The 14,022-nt window shown below is 43.9% G+C and overlaps 1 protein-coding gene across 4 annotated transcripts in view; it reads right to left on the bottom strand.

Moving 5' to 3' along the window:
- The window catches only part of NRG3 (neuregulin 3), a 1,067,761-nt gene that overhangs the window by 904,597 nt on the left and 149,142 nt on the right, over window positions 1-14,022 (bottom strand). The gene's annotated exons all lie outside the window — the stretch shown is intronic.

The following is a 14,022-nucleotide window of genomic DNA, read 5'->3' as shown; positions in this document are numbered from 1 at the left end:
CTTTAAGGAAGCCCTGTGAACCCACACTGCTCAGTTTCCTGCTTGGGAGAAAGAATTCCAAGGGACCAATAAGCCACAGTGACGTCTTACAATAAAGGAAAGAAGGGGAGCTCAATTTCTTAAAACATCAAAGGCCTGTGGAATGGGGACCTTGGTAAGGAATCTGGCAGAAGCATCTTCTAACTAAGCGGTAGAGGTGGGTCACTCACAGCCCACTTTGGCAAGTCAGCTGCAGTCATGGCAAAGTCATGTGGCCATTTGGTCCCTCCTAATGTCAGGCGACATGCCATGTTTCCCCTATTAGCTCTGGGCTTTTTACCTGTTGACTGTGAATGATGCACCGTAACACCGAGTTTTCAAGCACATTTGTACATTATTGGGCATGTCTGAAGGCCATGCTTCCCTAATTTTCTACTGGAATGGCTTTTAGAAGAACAGTCGATATGCATGAGCCTCGGCTTTTATCCAAATATATCTAAAAATGCTGAGATCTGACAGGGTAAGGAGAGAAATGTGGCATTTTCTCTTTCTGACCACAGTGTTAATGTAGTGAGCAGAGTGTGGACTTGGGAGTCAGGCAGACCTGGGTGGAGTGCCCAGCTGACGCTCCTGGGGTGTGGCAGCAGGGAAATGATTTCAGCGCCCCACGTTCCTCTGCTGGGTTTCTTCTCTGGTTCTTCAGAGAGGCTGCCACTGAACCTTTTATCCACTCAGTTCTGCTCTTAAAGGTGGCTGTCCTAAAGAATGCATGTGCTGATACACAGTTTGCCAACCAGGTTGAAGATATACATATAAGTAGAGATTTTTCAATTAGGCAGAACTAAGTCCCCACAGATGAGGAGGAAAAAATCATGAAAGATTTTATATCTATCTATGTATGCATATGTGTGTGTGTGTGTCTATGTACCTGTGTACGTAGGCATACTACATCTGCATGTATGTGTGCATGCATGTTTATGTGTGTATCCATGTTTATGTATGTACGTGTGGTATATGTGCATATTATTTATGTATACAGATGCATCCATGTGTGTTTATATGTGAAAATACTGAAAGTTCCTGTGTTATATTTGAACTCTTAGAAGATGGCAGGGAGACTTCGTGCCGCAAGTGGAAAACATGACTCTTCAAGTTTAAAGTCATTTAAAATGTGTTCAAAGACATTGAAGTAAGAGATATTTATGGCAGATTAACATTTTCACCTAAAACCTTATTGGATTTTACGTCCATAGTGGGTTAATGTAAAGGACAAATGTTTGAGGAGGGACCGAGGTGTGCGTCCTGCTGTTTACCCTGACTGCCTTGCACACCGCAGTATTTCATCTCCGGGGACCTAATCAGCACTCAGTAAGCACCAACTTCCAAACGTTGTCTGAGTTACTTGACCCAATTGGTGGCGTGTGTAGCTACTCGGGGGACATCTGCTTCCCATTTCCCTAAACAGGGATGGGGAGCATCGGGAAGGTTTGACAGGCGAGCTGGAGGGTGAGGTCAGAGGAGAAACTTTCAGGAGAGAAGATGGGGGAACTCAGAGGGGAGCCTTGAAAGGATCAACTCTGGGTGGTTTCCAAGCTTCCTAACTTCACTCCTAGAGTCAAAAACACCTCCCTCCATAAATTAAGGCTATGCTGTGGCAAGGATCCCTGCATCAGTCTCAAGGCAGCTGATGAAAATCTTGGAAAGACCAGTGAGGCTAAATAGAAATTCATGATGGGCTCACTGTCCTGCTAAACCTGGGTCCTCGAGAGAATAAGAGGAAGGATCATGCCTCAGAAATGAATGACTTCATCTTGCTCGCCACCCGGCTAACTGGCTATTGAAATTATGAAAAGCCACACTTCCCCAGAGCCGAAGCGGTACCCCAGGCCCATCTCCATAATATTTAATGCTCTCCCCAATTATGACTTGTAAATTCCACCCACAATTATCAAGCTCCCATTTGACAAGTGAATAGTCCCTGATACTGAAATCAAATTTCATGGCTAATAGCTCTCTGATTACTAGGAATTATTGGTATCTAATTTTAAAAAATGTTGCTTAGCCAAGACAGTCATTATTTTCTAATGGGAGTTGGATCATTTCACGACACCCTTTCCTGCTACTGCTGGGCGCTGGCAGGGCTAATCCTCATTCACAAATGGGCTGCCGTGCACTGGAATTCAATTGTTCAATACAAGTAACGATAACTTCTCCAAGAGTCCCAAGCTGCAGAACACATTATCCTCTTTATATAATACATCCTGTATGTCTTTGGGGATTAGGAACCTTGGGAGCCTTAGAAAATATCATCAGAATTTTGTTTTTATAAAAATAGACGTTTTCATAGATTTGCTCAGCATGCTCTTCTGAGCTCAGTGGGGTTTGAATGCTTCATGAAACAACCTGACAATAGAGTCTGTGGCCTCTGTATTCCTCACTCAGCCGGGCCAGTGCTGGCCAAGGAGGAGGAGCAGGTTGCTCAGGGAGTGAAAACATGCAGAAGAGGGTGACAGAACCAGACTGGCCAGCTGAGAGAGGCAGGACAGGGATGCATGTCCAATGCCAAGGTGAAAGGAAGCAAGAAAGACCACAGAAAGCTCAGGTGGTGGTCACGGGCGCAAGTGGATGAAGGCAGGAGGATGGCTCATTGTGCTTCGCTAACACCAAGCGGCTGGCCAAGGCTTTCTTTCATGTGGCGCATGGGCAGAAAGCAGGCCCAACTCACTCCATAAAACCCCCATCTAGGCGTGGCAAATGGAATCTTGGACGGCCACTTAAACAAAAACTAAACAAAAATCACAAGTCGGGCTCCAGTGATCTGAAATTGAGGCCCCACTCTGTTGTATGAGGACTGTCATTTTTGTTGAGTTACATAACTTATCTGGAAACTGATATAAAGATAATACCTACCACCAGAGGGCGGCAATGAGGATTAATGAGACAACATGACCAAGGGTTAGCATTTTGCCTTGTAGTTGGCATGGGCTCAGAAAATATTAATTACACGCCCTGCTGTTATGTGAACTTACTCACGGACACCTTAAGAATATGACAGGAAAAGGTAAAATTATGAAATAAACTTGAACTACGTTTTTCAAAAGAAAGTTTACAAGGTAAGTAATTGAACCTATAGGACTTTGAATATTGGATATGCTTTCAGTTTATCAAAATTTTTAAAACAATTAATGAAGAGTTAAATCCCTTGGCCATTCCTTAATGAGTAAGATGAATACTTTAAGATGTCACTAGGTGTTGAATTGTTAATTTCAAAAGGGCTTTTGAGATTTTTGTTTCAGTTTGTCTCCACGCACTCCCTCTCCCTCTCCATCTCCCTCTCCCTCTCCACTAACATCGCTCTCCATAATTTCCAAGGCATTGTGAACACCTTCCATGTGTCATAAAGACCCAACCCTTGCTGAGCTGGTCCATCCAGGTGTGCAGACAACACTGTACATGTACCTCACATTTACAGTTTGCCAAATTCCTGCGCATTCACTTTTCCCCTTAATTCTCACAACAACCCTGTGAAGTGTGGGTGAGGCCGAGGCCATTACTATTCCAATGAAAAGAAGCAGAAACTGAGGTTTGCCGAGTTTCAGTGCGCTGTGGAAATGTGAACAGCGAACTGCTACTTGCTGTCCCCCAGCCCTGCGTATGTTCATAAAGACATGCTGTAGCTATGAGGCTGGTTTGAAAGACTCATGTGCTTATTAGAAAAAGCCCTATTGTGCCACTGAGAGAAATGTTCAATGATGTAAGCAGGAAGAGGGGAAGGAGCAACTGTGTTTCCTACCTTGGGTCCACGCCAAGATGAGCTTCGCTACAGGATTGGTTTGGTGGAAGGTGTCATGTGCGTACATCCAAGACAAAGCCGGTGCCAGGGGATCGCTGTATTCACCTGCGGTCCTGGTGCCATGGAGACCAGGCTGCAATGTGCCCAGCTCCCTGTCTGCCCTGATGGAGCTGGGAGCGGTGCCCAGTGAAAGCACAGAGGGAATCCTGTGCTCTGGCTCCCTGGCCGGCCCCCGTGCCAGGGGACTGTCTGGCATGCGGGACCCTGATTGCTCCCTGGAGTGGAGCCAGGCCTGATGGGCAGTCTGCCTGTCCAGAGGCTTTCCTTTCAGACAGAGAGCTCTGCCTGTGATCTGCCAGAGGGGCTTCCCAAGGAAGTGAGACTAAGAATACACCGTGTGACGGAGGCCACTGCCAATGGGGAATGCAAAGTGAAGTCTGCAGCCCCAACGAAACAGGAACCGGGTGAGGGTTATAATTCACAATCTAATCCACATCTCACAATTAGTAAAAGGGAGTTTGTCAACAGTCTAGCCTTTACAGTGCATCTGGATACTGATAAGTTACTAGTTACTAGTTACTACTCTATAGCTGGTCATGGGTATAGGGTTTCAGTCTCGCAGGATGACAGAGTCCTAGAGATCTGCTGGACCACACAGTGCTGCTATTTAACAAGACCACTGTACCCTTAGCAATTTCCTAAGAGGGCAGATCACGTGCCATGTGTTACACAGCACAATGAGGAACATGGTGGATGTTCTTCTACAGGAGAGAAAGGCATGTCTTAATTTTAGCATCATTCATAATAACTCATGGGCTTTGAGTCAGAGAGGCTCAGCTTGGACTAATGTTTCACTAGCGCAGCCCCCTTGCAACTAGGAAGTTAATTTCCCAGAACCTGGTTTCTCAGTCCGTGAAGAGGAGATAACATCTTGTGCTTTTCAGGGCTGTTTGAAGGATTAAATGAGAGAGCAATTATGAAAGCAAATGGTCTAATGCTTGGTCCAGAACAGGTATCCTTCAAATGTAATGGTCTCCCCTTTATCACTTCAGCTTCTTTTTGGTGCTAGCATGTTTATCTAACTTAAAGTGAGGAATGGCTCTAATCTAAGGACCCATAGTGTACGTCAACCTCTTAGGTGTAAATGCAGTTCTTGCCAGAAATTCCCATTGCTTCATACCCACCTTGGTGGTAACCTCCTTTTGTCTCTTCAAAACCCTTGAGAATGCACCCAGAACCTTCCCAGTCCCGTTCCTGCCCATGATTCTACTGCCGAGAATCAAAATGACAAACAGCAAGCAACAGCCCCCGACTCCACTGCAGAAACAGTGGCTGCATGTGGTTGTTCTTCATACATGTGCCACTGCATGAGCAGCCTCGAGATGCAGGTCACTGCCTCCACGCAGAAAATCCATGCCACTCAATCAAAGTGTCAGGGAGTCTTCTAACCATGTGCCGATTAAAGGGACGAGTGCTGATCACTTTCTTCAGCGCAGTAAGTTTTGCACAGTGCAAGGTTCCCCCAAAGACACACGGTTTATTCTTAAGCATAGTGTGAAAGAAACAGTCGCCCTTCCACCCACCCATAAAGGGAATCCAAGGGAACTTGACAGGTTTTGCCCCCCATCTCTCTGTGCCTATTTTTGACTTACTTCTTAAGCATATGAGAAATATCTTCCCAACAACTGATAGGAAATATTTAAATATACTTACCTATAGCGACATTTTCAAAAAGAATAGTAATGCCACAGTATTACAGAGAATGAAAATTCAAATCCTGAATTGATTTTAATAAGATGCCTGGACTACAGTTTAGCATAGCAACAGTGCTAAAAATAAGCAATGAGTATACAATTTTTCTACTTTCATTAGAGAAAAAAAAAACAACAATGCTGGTCCAAAGGTGCTCAGAAGGAATGCAAACACTGTGAAGAGGAACATAAGAGCAAAGAAACCACAGGGTATCAATTCTGTGTATCTGCCTTCCAGCTTCTGAACACAGGGAGTTAAAAGAAATCCATGTTTTAATATGCTGTCTTGAGTACCACAGGCATTGACACACATCTGCTCCTTCCTCTGGCATCAGTGTAGTGATGGAGCGGGCTGATTCATTTGACCTGAGGTCAATCCTCACTCCCCAGGACCCAGGAGCCATGGTGATCTGGGAAATCAGGCGAGTGAGTCTGGCTGGAAAGCATAAATGCAAGCTGCTCGAACTGCAGGGCAGCATGATAAGGAAAAGGAAACCCACTGCGTAGAATACAAACTCTGTTCAGGACCACGGACAGCGCCTGGTAAACTAAATCCCTTCTCAGTCTGTGCTTTAGAGACACTCTTGTGTTTAGGGAAGCAGGTAAAGATGAGGTGACTTCTGTGAGGAAAGTGGCATTCAGAGGCTCCTGTGCTGAATTTCAGTGCCCTGGGCTGGGGCAGGATGCCAGACCCACGTGAGACGCTCAGGCAGCTCTCAACACGATAGGCCAACAGTCCAGTTGGAAAGATAAGAAAATCTACCAACAAGGTAGGAAGGAGTGGGCTTTAGCTAAATTGTGAAGAATTTAAAGAGGGTAGTGACTGAAGAGGAGGTGATGTAAAAAGTAAGAAAGGGGGAGGAGCAAATGCAGATGAGGGCAGGATGTGCCCCAGGGCAGGGCTGGAGACTGGCATTTGCACACCTGCTTCGATAATTTAGCTGCATCCCAGGTCTCCCTGTCTTCACCCGAGCCCTGCCCCTACGCAAGCAGGGGGTATTTTTCTCACTTTAGATAGAAGGAACATAAACCTGAAAGCCATTAGGTAGCTTGCTGCAGGCCATGCAAGTGGAAGCTGACAGAGCTCTAAGTCTCTCTGATTCCAAAGCCCAAGCACCCCATCTGCTCCTTCACAGGAAGCACTTTGGGTTTGCCAGGACACCTACTGTTCTGGACACACATGTGCAGACACATGTTCAAACAGGAATCCTCTGAAGCAGGGATTCTGGAGAACCACTACTTTGTGTGCATATCTCAGACGGAGGGACCGGGCAGGTAAAGATGGGGTGACTTCTGTGAGGAAAGTGTCATTCAGTGCTCAGTTAATTCTAAGACTGTACTAATAGGTCATAGATCCAGCTATTAAAGGACTGACTCCTCTCATGCATACGAAATTGCAAAAGCTTATGGGAACAGTTAAATGTCCCAAAGAAGGAAGTAGCTATTGCTTCACCGTGTTTGCCATAAAGACTAGAAGAATTCAGAGTCTCTGACCACCCACCCCAAAGTTCCTCACGTAGTCCAAGATCATCGCTTATTCTTATGGAAAATTTTCTACTTCCGTAAATATATTACTATACTGTTAACGGGCCTGTGATTTTTAACTCTCTGACAGGTAGTTAGGAAATAAGAAGAATACATATTACAAATATAAACGGAGGTTGGCAAGGTATGCAGGGGTTTTCTGAGATGAAGTAGTGAGGCAGTAGAAAAGTCAGGTAAGCACACAGTTTAATTTAATGATAACATATGATGCCCTATCCTCAAAGGGAGCTATAGAGATGACTGGACTTTCCTCACAGCCCTGGTGCATCATATGCTTGCCTATTACACGTGTGCTCATACCCTCCTTTCAAGAGTATAGCCATCAGCCATTCATGCATGCATTCATTCATTCATTTGTTCTGCAAATAATTTATAAATTGTGTCTATGTGCCAAATACTGCACAAACACTATGAAAGTGAAAACTAAGATGCATTCCTACTCTTAGAAATAAAAATTGAGAGGCAATATTAAATTAAAATGTCACATAGTAAACATGTAACTGTCATTCACAAGCATATGAGAGGCAGAAGGAAACTTAAAACCTGGTAGAAGGCATCAGGGAAGGCTTCCTATGGCACCTGCTGGAGGTGAATCAATGGGTAAATACTAGTTATCTAAATAAAGAAGGGACAGATATTGTGGGGGGAACCTCTGCCTCAGGGGAAAACTGCACTGTCAACAGCACATTCTTCCAGGTTTTCGCATTCAAGCCTTGCACTGGGCTATTTACATCCCTATAAGCTGTAGTTACCTGACAGCAATGCTAAACAATATCTGCCTACTAGGCATGCAACATTCTGTCTCCTAGAGTCCCACTGACTTCCCTCCCACTAGGGAAGAGCCTACCTTGGCTCAGTTTGCACCACCTTTCAATATTCCCGATGTCTAATTGGATCTGCTCTTTGGCTTCTTTTACACTCATTACAACATCATACTGGTTCCCTCCTCAGTGAGTTAAATGTTTAATACGTGTTCACTTTACATTTACATGAGGGTCAGGGTTTTACCTGTTTTTTAAAATGATTCTCTAACAGTATATTCTGCAATGCCATGCCTATAAGGACAAATGAGTATCTGTGAGGAGCATGATGCACTCCAAAAACCACAGGAACCGAGGTCGGGAATAGTACAAGATAGTGCTGTTAACGTGGTTGAAATTTTATTCTCCACCAGAGGCCCGATGCACGAAATTCATGCAAGAGTAGGCCTTCCTTCCCCCGGCTGCCGGCACTGGCTTCCCTCTGGCACCCGGGACCCAGGCTTCCCTCGCAGCCCCAGTTTCATCCAGAAGGTCCTCTGGAAGGATGGCTGGTCTAATTAGCATATTACGCTTTTATTATTATAGATCACCAGCTAGAGTAGACTCCCAACTGTCATACAAACAGCCATGTAAGTTCAGGAACAAAATGCTGTTACTATCCACAAAATGGATCAAAATGGATAAAATAATTTTCCTCACTTAAGAAATAAGAGCTACAATGAGATCATCTTCCTAGAAATCTAGAATTGTTCATGTCCAATATGACTTCACAGGTTTCAGTTCTGATTACTGCCTTTATTCTGATCCATTAGGAAGACAGTCTTCACCTTCTGGAGACCCTCTCAGTGTCACAATGAAAATGCTCTACTCTCAGGATAAGCAGAGGCCTGCCCTTCTCCCCACTGCATTTTTGAATCAGCATAGCAACACCAAGCATCGCCAACTGCACAGCAAAAGAAAAAATCGGAAACCAAGAAGAGGCATTAGAAAGAAAAAAAATTTAACCTATTTTACTAGTGAGAGTATCAAAGTTTTCTTTCATATTCTGAAAATAATATGGACAGGAATAACTTCTGATTCATGGGTGGTTCATAATAAATGGAGTTTTCAGATCCATCAACAGAACAGTGATATCTTGACTCTTAAATAGAAGCACATAATTAACATACACTTTTTCAAAACAGTCCTTGGAAACCACCAAGAGTCAAATCAGATACAATCCTAATAGTCCAGGATTCACCCCACGCCAGAACCAGTATCAGTGTGGTTGCGTATCAAGGTGAGGCCTGGGTGTCTACTTCTCCCAACCAACAGCAGCCAGCCTCCTTCTGAACAGCCCAGAGTGTGAATGGCCCATATGAGGTTGGTGTGGAAGGACTGGATTCCAGCATGAGAAGACTAACAATGTGTTTTATGTTTCCGAATTTAAGGCCAAAGCAAGTCCTTGAAGAATGCTCCATCCACAAGGATGGCCAACGTCTCCATGGGAAGAAGAAAGTGGCAGGTCACACACTTACCTGATAAAATGGACATAAGGTGGTCAACGGGGCGCTATGAGAAATGCATGAGGACTACGAATCAGCACCCGACAAGAGCTGAAGAAATGCCAAAGATCAAGGAGTGTATTTGTCTATTTGATGCAGGCGCACTATCACTGTTATCGCTGAGAGTCGAGTTTAGTTACATCTGTGCCAGGCATTACACTATCCCAACCACAGGGTATCATGCATTTTTCAATTCCTCTTAGGAAAAAAGAGAGCGTTGGTGGGTGTGGCTCAGTTGATTGAGCATCTACCCATGCATGGAAAGGTTGGCCGTTTGATACCTGGTCAGGGCACATGCTGGGGTTGCAGGCTCAATCCCCTGTAAAGGGTGTTCAGGAGACAGCCAATCAATATTTTGCTCTCTCATCAATGCTTCTCTTTCCCTCTCCCTTTCTCTCTCTCCAAAAAATCAATTAAAAAAAAGGAGATAATTTTTTAAAAATAGCATGTTAATAATGTGTACTTATAAAACATGTATAGGCAGTGAAATTGCTTTCTATTTCATTTGATTTGTGCAGTCACTTGGATAATCAAGTAATTTCTATCTGTATCACCTTGAAATTATTAGCAGTAACTAAGAATAAAGAGTTAGAATGTTATAATTAAAGGTTGAAAGAGGCATAGCTAACTTGTAAAATATTAACCCTGACAGATGCTTTCTTGAGAGTATCTACTGTATAACACCCATTCAGATATTTAATTAAAATCCCTGGTCCACCTAACACAGGTCCATGGGAATAGCAGCGCTTCATTATCCAATATGACTTCACACTAATAGATGTGTGCACTCAGTTGAAACAATTTTACCGAAAATATGTAGCATTAAGGAAGGTTGATGATAACCTGTGTATTTAAATGGGACAGGTCTGCCATGATGGACTTGGAAATATTTTCAGGATAATGAATGTGGCTGGGAGAATGCTACAGGCTTCTTCACATAGATGGGGGTCTAATGTTTTTTCAGATTCTTTAAAAGTAGTATTTGAACTTCTACATATTAACTTTCATTTTTGGAATCAGATATTGTTGGGGATTTTCCAAATTTCAAGAATTAATATCTACTCTTACCTAAAATACAGACTAATTTTTTAAAAGATTTTATTTATTTATTTATTTTAATATATTTTATTGATTTTTTACAGAGAGGAAGGGAAAGGGATAGAGAGTCAGAAACATCGATGAGAGAGAAACATTGATCAGCTGCCTCCTGCACATCCCCCACTGGGAATGCGCCTGCAACCAATGGGAATGTGCCTGCAACCAAGGTACATGCCCTTGACCGGAATCGAACCCGGGACCCTTCCGCCTGCAGGCTGACGCTTTATCCACTGAGCCAAACTGGTTAGGGCTTTATTTATTTTTAGAGAGAGAGAAAGGAAGAGGGAGAGAGAGAGAGAAACTTTGATTTGAGAGCAAAACGCTTTCCACCAGGGATCAAGCCCTCAACCCAGGTATGTGCCCTGACTGGAACCAAACCAGCAACCCTTTGGTGCACAGGACAATGCCCAACCTAACTGAGCTACACCTGCCAGTGCAATATAGGCTATTTTTAATACTGTTGCTTCCCTGCATTAATGCCTTTAAGACCCTCTGTTCCTGATGAGTTGACCCTCAGAATCTTAAAAGCTGTATTCTAAACCTCCTTGGTTCTTATACAAACCTATTTTTGCATTTATTTCTTTTATATTCTTTATGTCCCTTTCTGTCCCCATCTCCCTAACTTAGCAATGAAACCGCTCCCTACCCTTCATGGACCCACTCAAATTCCATATTCTTCCCTACACTTTTGCACTCCTAACATCCAGATGCAAGATTTGACAACTTCACAACACCTAAGAATAATTTGAAAAGTACTGGTTTTTGTTATCAAATTAGTATTGTTATTGCCTCAACTTCAGTGCATATTAAAATTAATATTGTTTGTTCTCTTAAGGAAGAAGTTGCTTGATTCCATCATGGAAAGTCAAATCTTGTCCAAGTCCTCATGACAGTAGTGTGTAGTTTCCTTGCTTTATAGAGCAAGGTTTCAGTACAGATCATGTTCTCTCTCTGGGATATTTCCTGCCTGAATTTCCTGTTTAGTCTCTTTCACTTATGACACTTCCATTTATATGTTTTTACCTGTAACTCTGACACACCATATAGGTGCCGGCTCTTTCCCTCACTCAGATATAAATGGTAAAATCCAGAGCCCCATACACTGTGACCTAGAAGTGTGTACAGACCACTGTGCCGTGCCTGCTTCCTGCACACTGCCCGTGCTGCCATCACTCATTGAACTCAATCATTGTTACTGTCAACATCACGGCCACTTCCATTTTCTGTGGTGGAGCCAAACAGCCTCTTTCTATCTGTTTACATGAGCCTCTCTCCGCATCGTTTTCTAGGGGCACCGTTGGCTGCCCTCCCAGAGAGCCTTGCTTCCTGGGGAACAATCCGCCTCGGGGCAAGGATTTAAGTAAGTGAGGCTCTGTTTTTGTTCTGATCTCTGAAAACACCCCGCCAATCAAGAACAGCAACTCCTCTATTACACCACTGTGTCAAAGTTCCTGTGTATGATTTCACACCAGGATTTGTGTCTGAGGGCAGTTTTTTCAAAGGAAACATTCTTCAGAGAAGTAGTTTGCCAACATGAGGGATGTTCAATTGTTTTCTAAGGTGGCTCTTTAGTTCCCAAAGGCAGGTCATAACACCTCTTGAGATGGTAAAAGCCTCCTTCAGATAATTAAATAAGCCACTGGAAGCGTCAAAATGCCCCAAAGTCCTAATTAGCTCATTACACATCAACATTAATTAATGATTTTGAAGGTTACCATCCCACTGCAGGGCCACCAGAACACCAACCTGCTGTTGGCTCCCAACTAGTGCACTAGAAGATCTAGTTGCTTGCCTTTCTTTCATTTAAAAAGTTCTATAAATGACAACCAGCGAAATCTCTGAAAATGGTCACCTGTGTGGGCCCCAGCAGATAAAACAGTGAGGTGGGTAGCGATCATAGAACAATGCTGACTGACAGCTCCGAACGGAGCACAGTAACCAATCAAAAGCACCTCAGGGAAGAGTTAAGGTGATCAGAACCATTATTCTAAAATAAGATGTAGGTCCAAAAGGACTTACTACATTGCTTATTTTGTTTTGATACAGTCACACCTTCCAAACACCATATTGCAGGATTAACTAGAACTATTAAACAGTTATCATTTATTAATTCCCTACGACATGCCAGACACACAAAAAGTCATCTAATCCCAACCACTCTGCAAAACAGGCGACATCACACAGCCAGCAGGGACAACAATGGGTTGCAAACATAACTTTGATGGTCTGAAGACTTTTCTTCATCAAACCATGCCGTCACCACGCAGGTCTGTGAGAGTTAGTGGTTCGAGCTCCATGTAAATCTTTACACGGTGAACATATTTCTTAGTTCTTTTGTGCTTTTTCTAAGTATAGTCAAGGTTCATACAACACCTTCAGGAACTCAGGCCTCCCTCTTCATCCACCAGAAGGAGCAGCCAAAAACAGAGGTGGGTCCTTACAACACTCATACACCAGGGCAAGGGTTTGTAGGAGTAGAGATGGGTGCGGAAGTAGCACGTCAGAGTACAAGGCTGCTCTGCACGAGGGAACACTGGGTGAGAGAACGCCAAAGGGTTCGATCCTTGCATTTGTGTCGAGTTTTTCTCGTTCCTTCAACAGGCAATGTTTAAGTACCTCCCAGGCAGAGAGCATCCTGGCTAAGCAGATGGGGCGTATCAGGCTTTAAGAAGTGTTGGGATGAGAACTTGAGTTTTATATTCTTGCACCTCCCTTATTTGGGGAGTAAGATTATTGAGGAACAGAAGGCAAATGCAGGTAAAGGTGACAAAGTATATCAAGTAGGAATGCATCTGGGTGCAAGTCACAGAAACTCTGACTCCAACTCAGGGTTTGTTTTGACTCCTGTGGCCAGAAGTCTGGTAGGTAGGCAGAAACCCAGAGAAGCCTGGGCATGACACCATCTTTCTTCATGTTCTCTAGATGCCCTCTGCATACCCGCAACTCTAGACGCAGCACCGGTGTTTAGGGCAAAAAGATAAACAATGGGGAAGAGGCAGTGAAACAGAATTCCACTTACTAAACACCATCCTATGACAAACCCCATTAAAATGAAAGTTGGGAACAACCTTTCCCAGATGTTTTCATAGAAACCAGCCAGAGAGAGGGAGGTTGAGCGTGGTACTGGATGGGACCGAATCCAGGACTCACTGCTTCCATGAGCATTCTCCCAGAGCCTGGATTCTGAGTCAAGTCTCTGACTAACTTGCTGGCCTTCCTTCCCGGCCCCTACCTCCTGACTGTTCCTCTCCCCTCCTCTTGTCCACACCCCTACTCTGGAAGCTCCCTTCAGCCTTGGTGTGAGTGGGCACAGCTGCCTGATTGGAGGCTCCATAGTTTGCCTCTTTCCAAAATCTGCATGGGAGAGAGGCTGCAATGTACCACACCTACACCCGCAGCAGCACCTCAGCTCCAGCAGCTCAAGTTCAACCTGATGCCTGGATAGGAAGTTAATTTTGAATGTGAATTGTACCCTCTAAAAAAATTAGCGAGAGAGTGACAATATCCAAGCAGCATTTAAATATGGTGATGTGGTTAATGCTTTCCTCATA

The sequence above is a fragment of the Myotis yumanensis genome, unplaced genomic scaffold (genome assembly GCF_028538775.1).
Source record: "Myotis yumanensis isolate MYYU_CA2020_CCGP unplaced genomic scaffold, mMyoYum1.0.hap1 SCAF_13, whole genome shotgun sequence".
NCBI classification, from domain to species: domain Eukaryota; kingdom Metazoa; phylum Chordata; class Mammalia; order Chiroptera; family Vespertilionidae; genus Myotis; species Myotis yumanensis.
The sequence above is the reverse complement of the archived record's forward strand: the minus strand, read 5'-3'. Positions and strand labels throughout refer to the sequence as shown.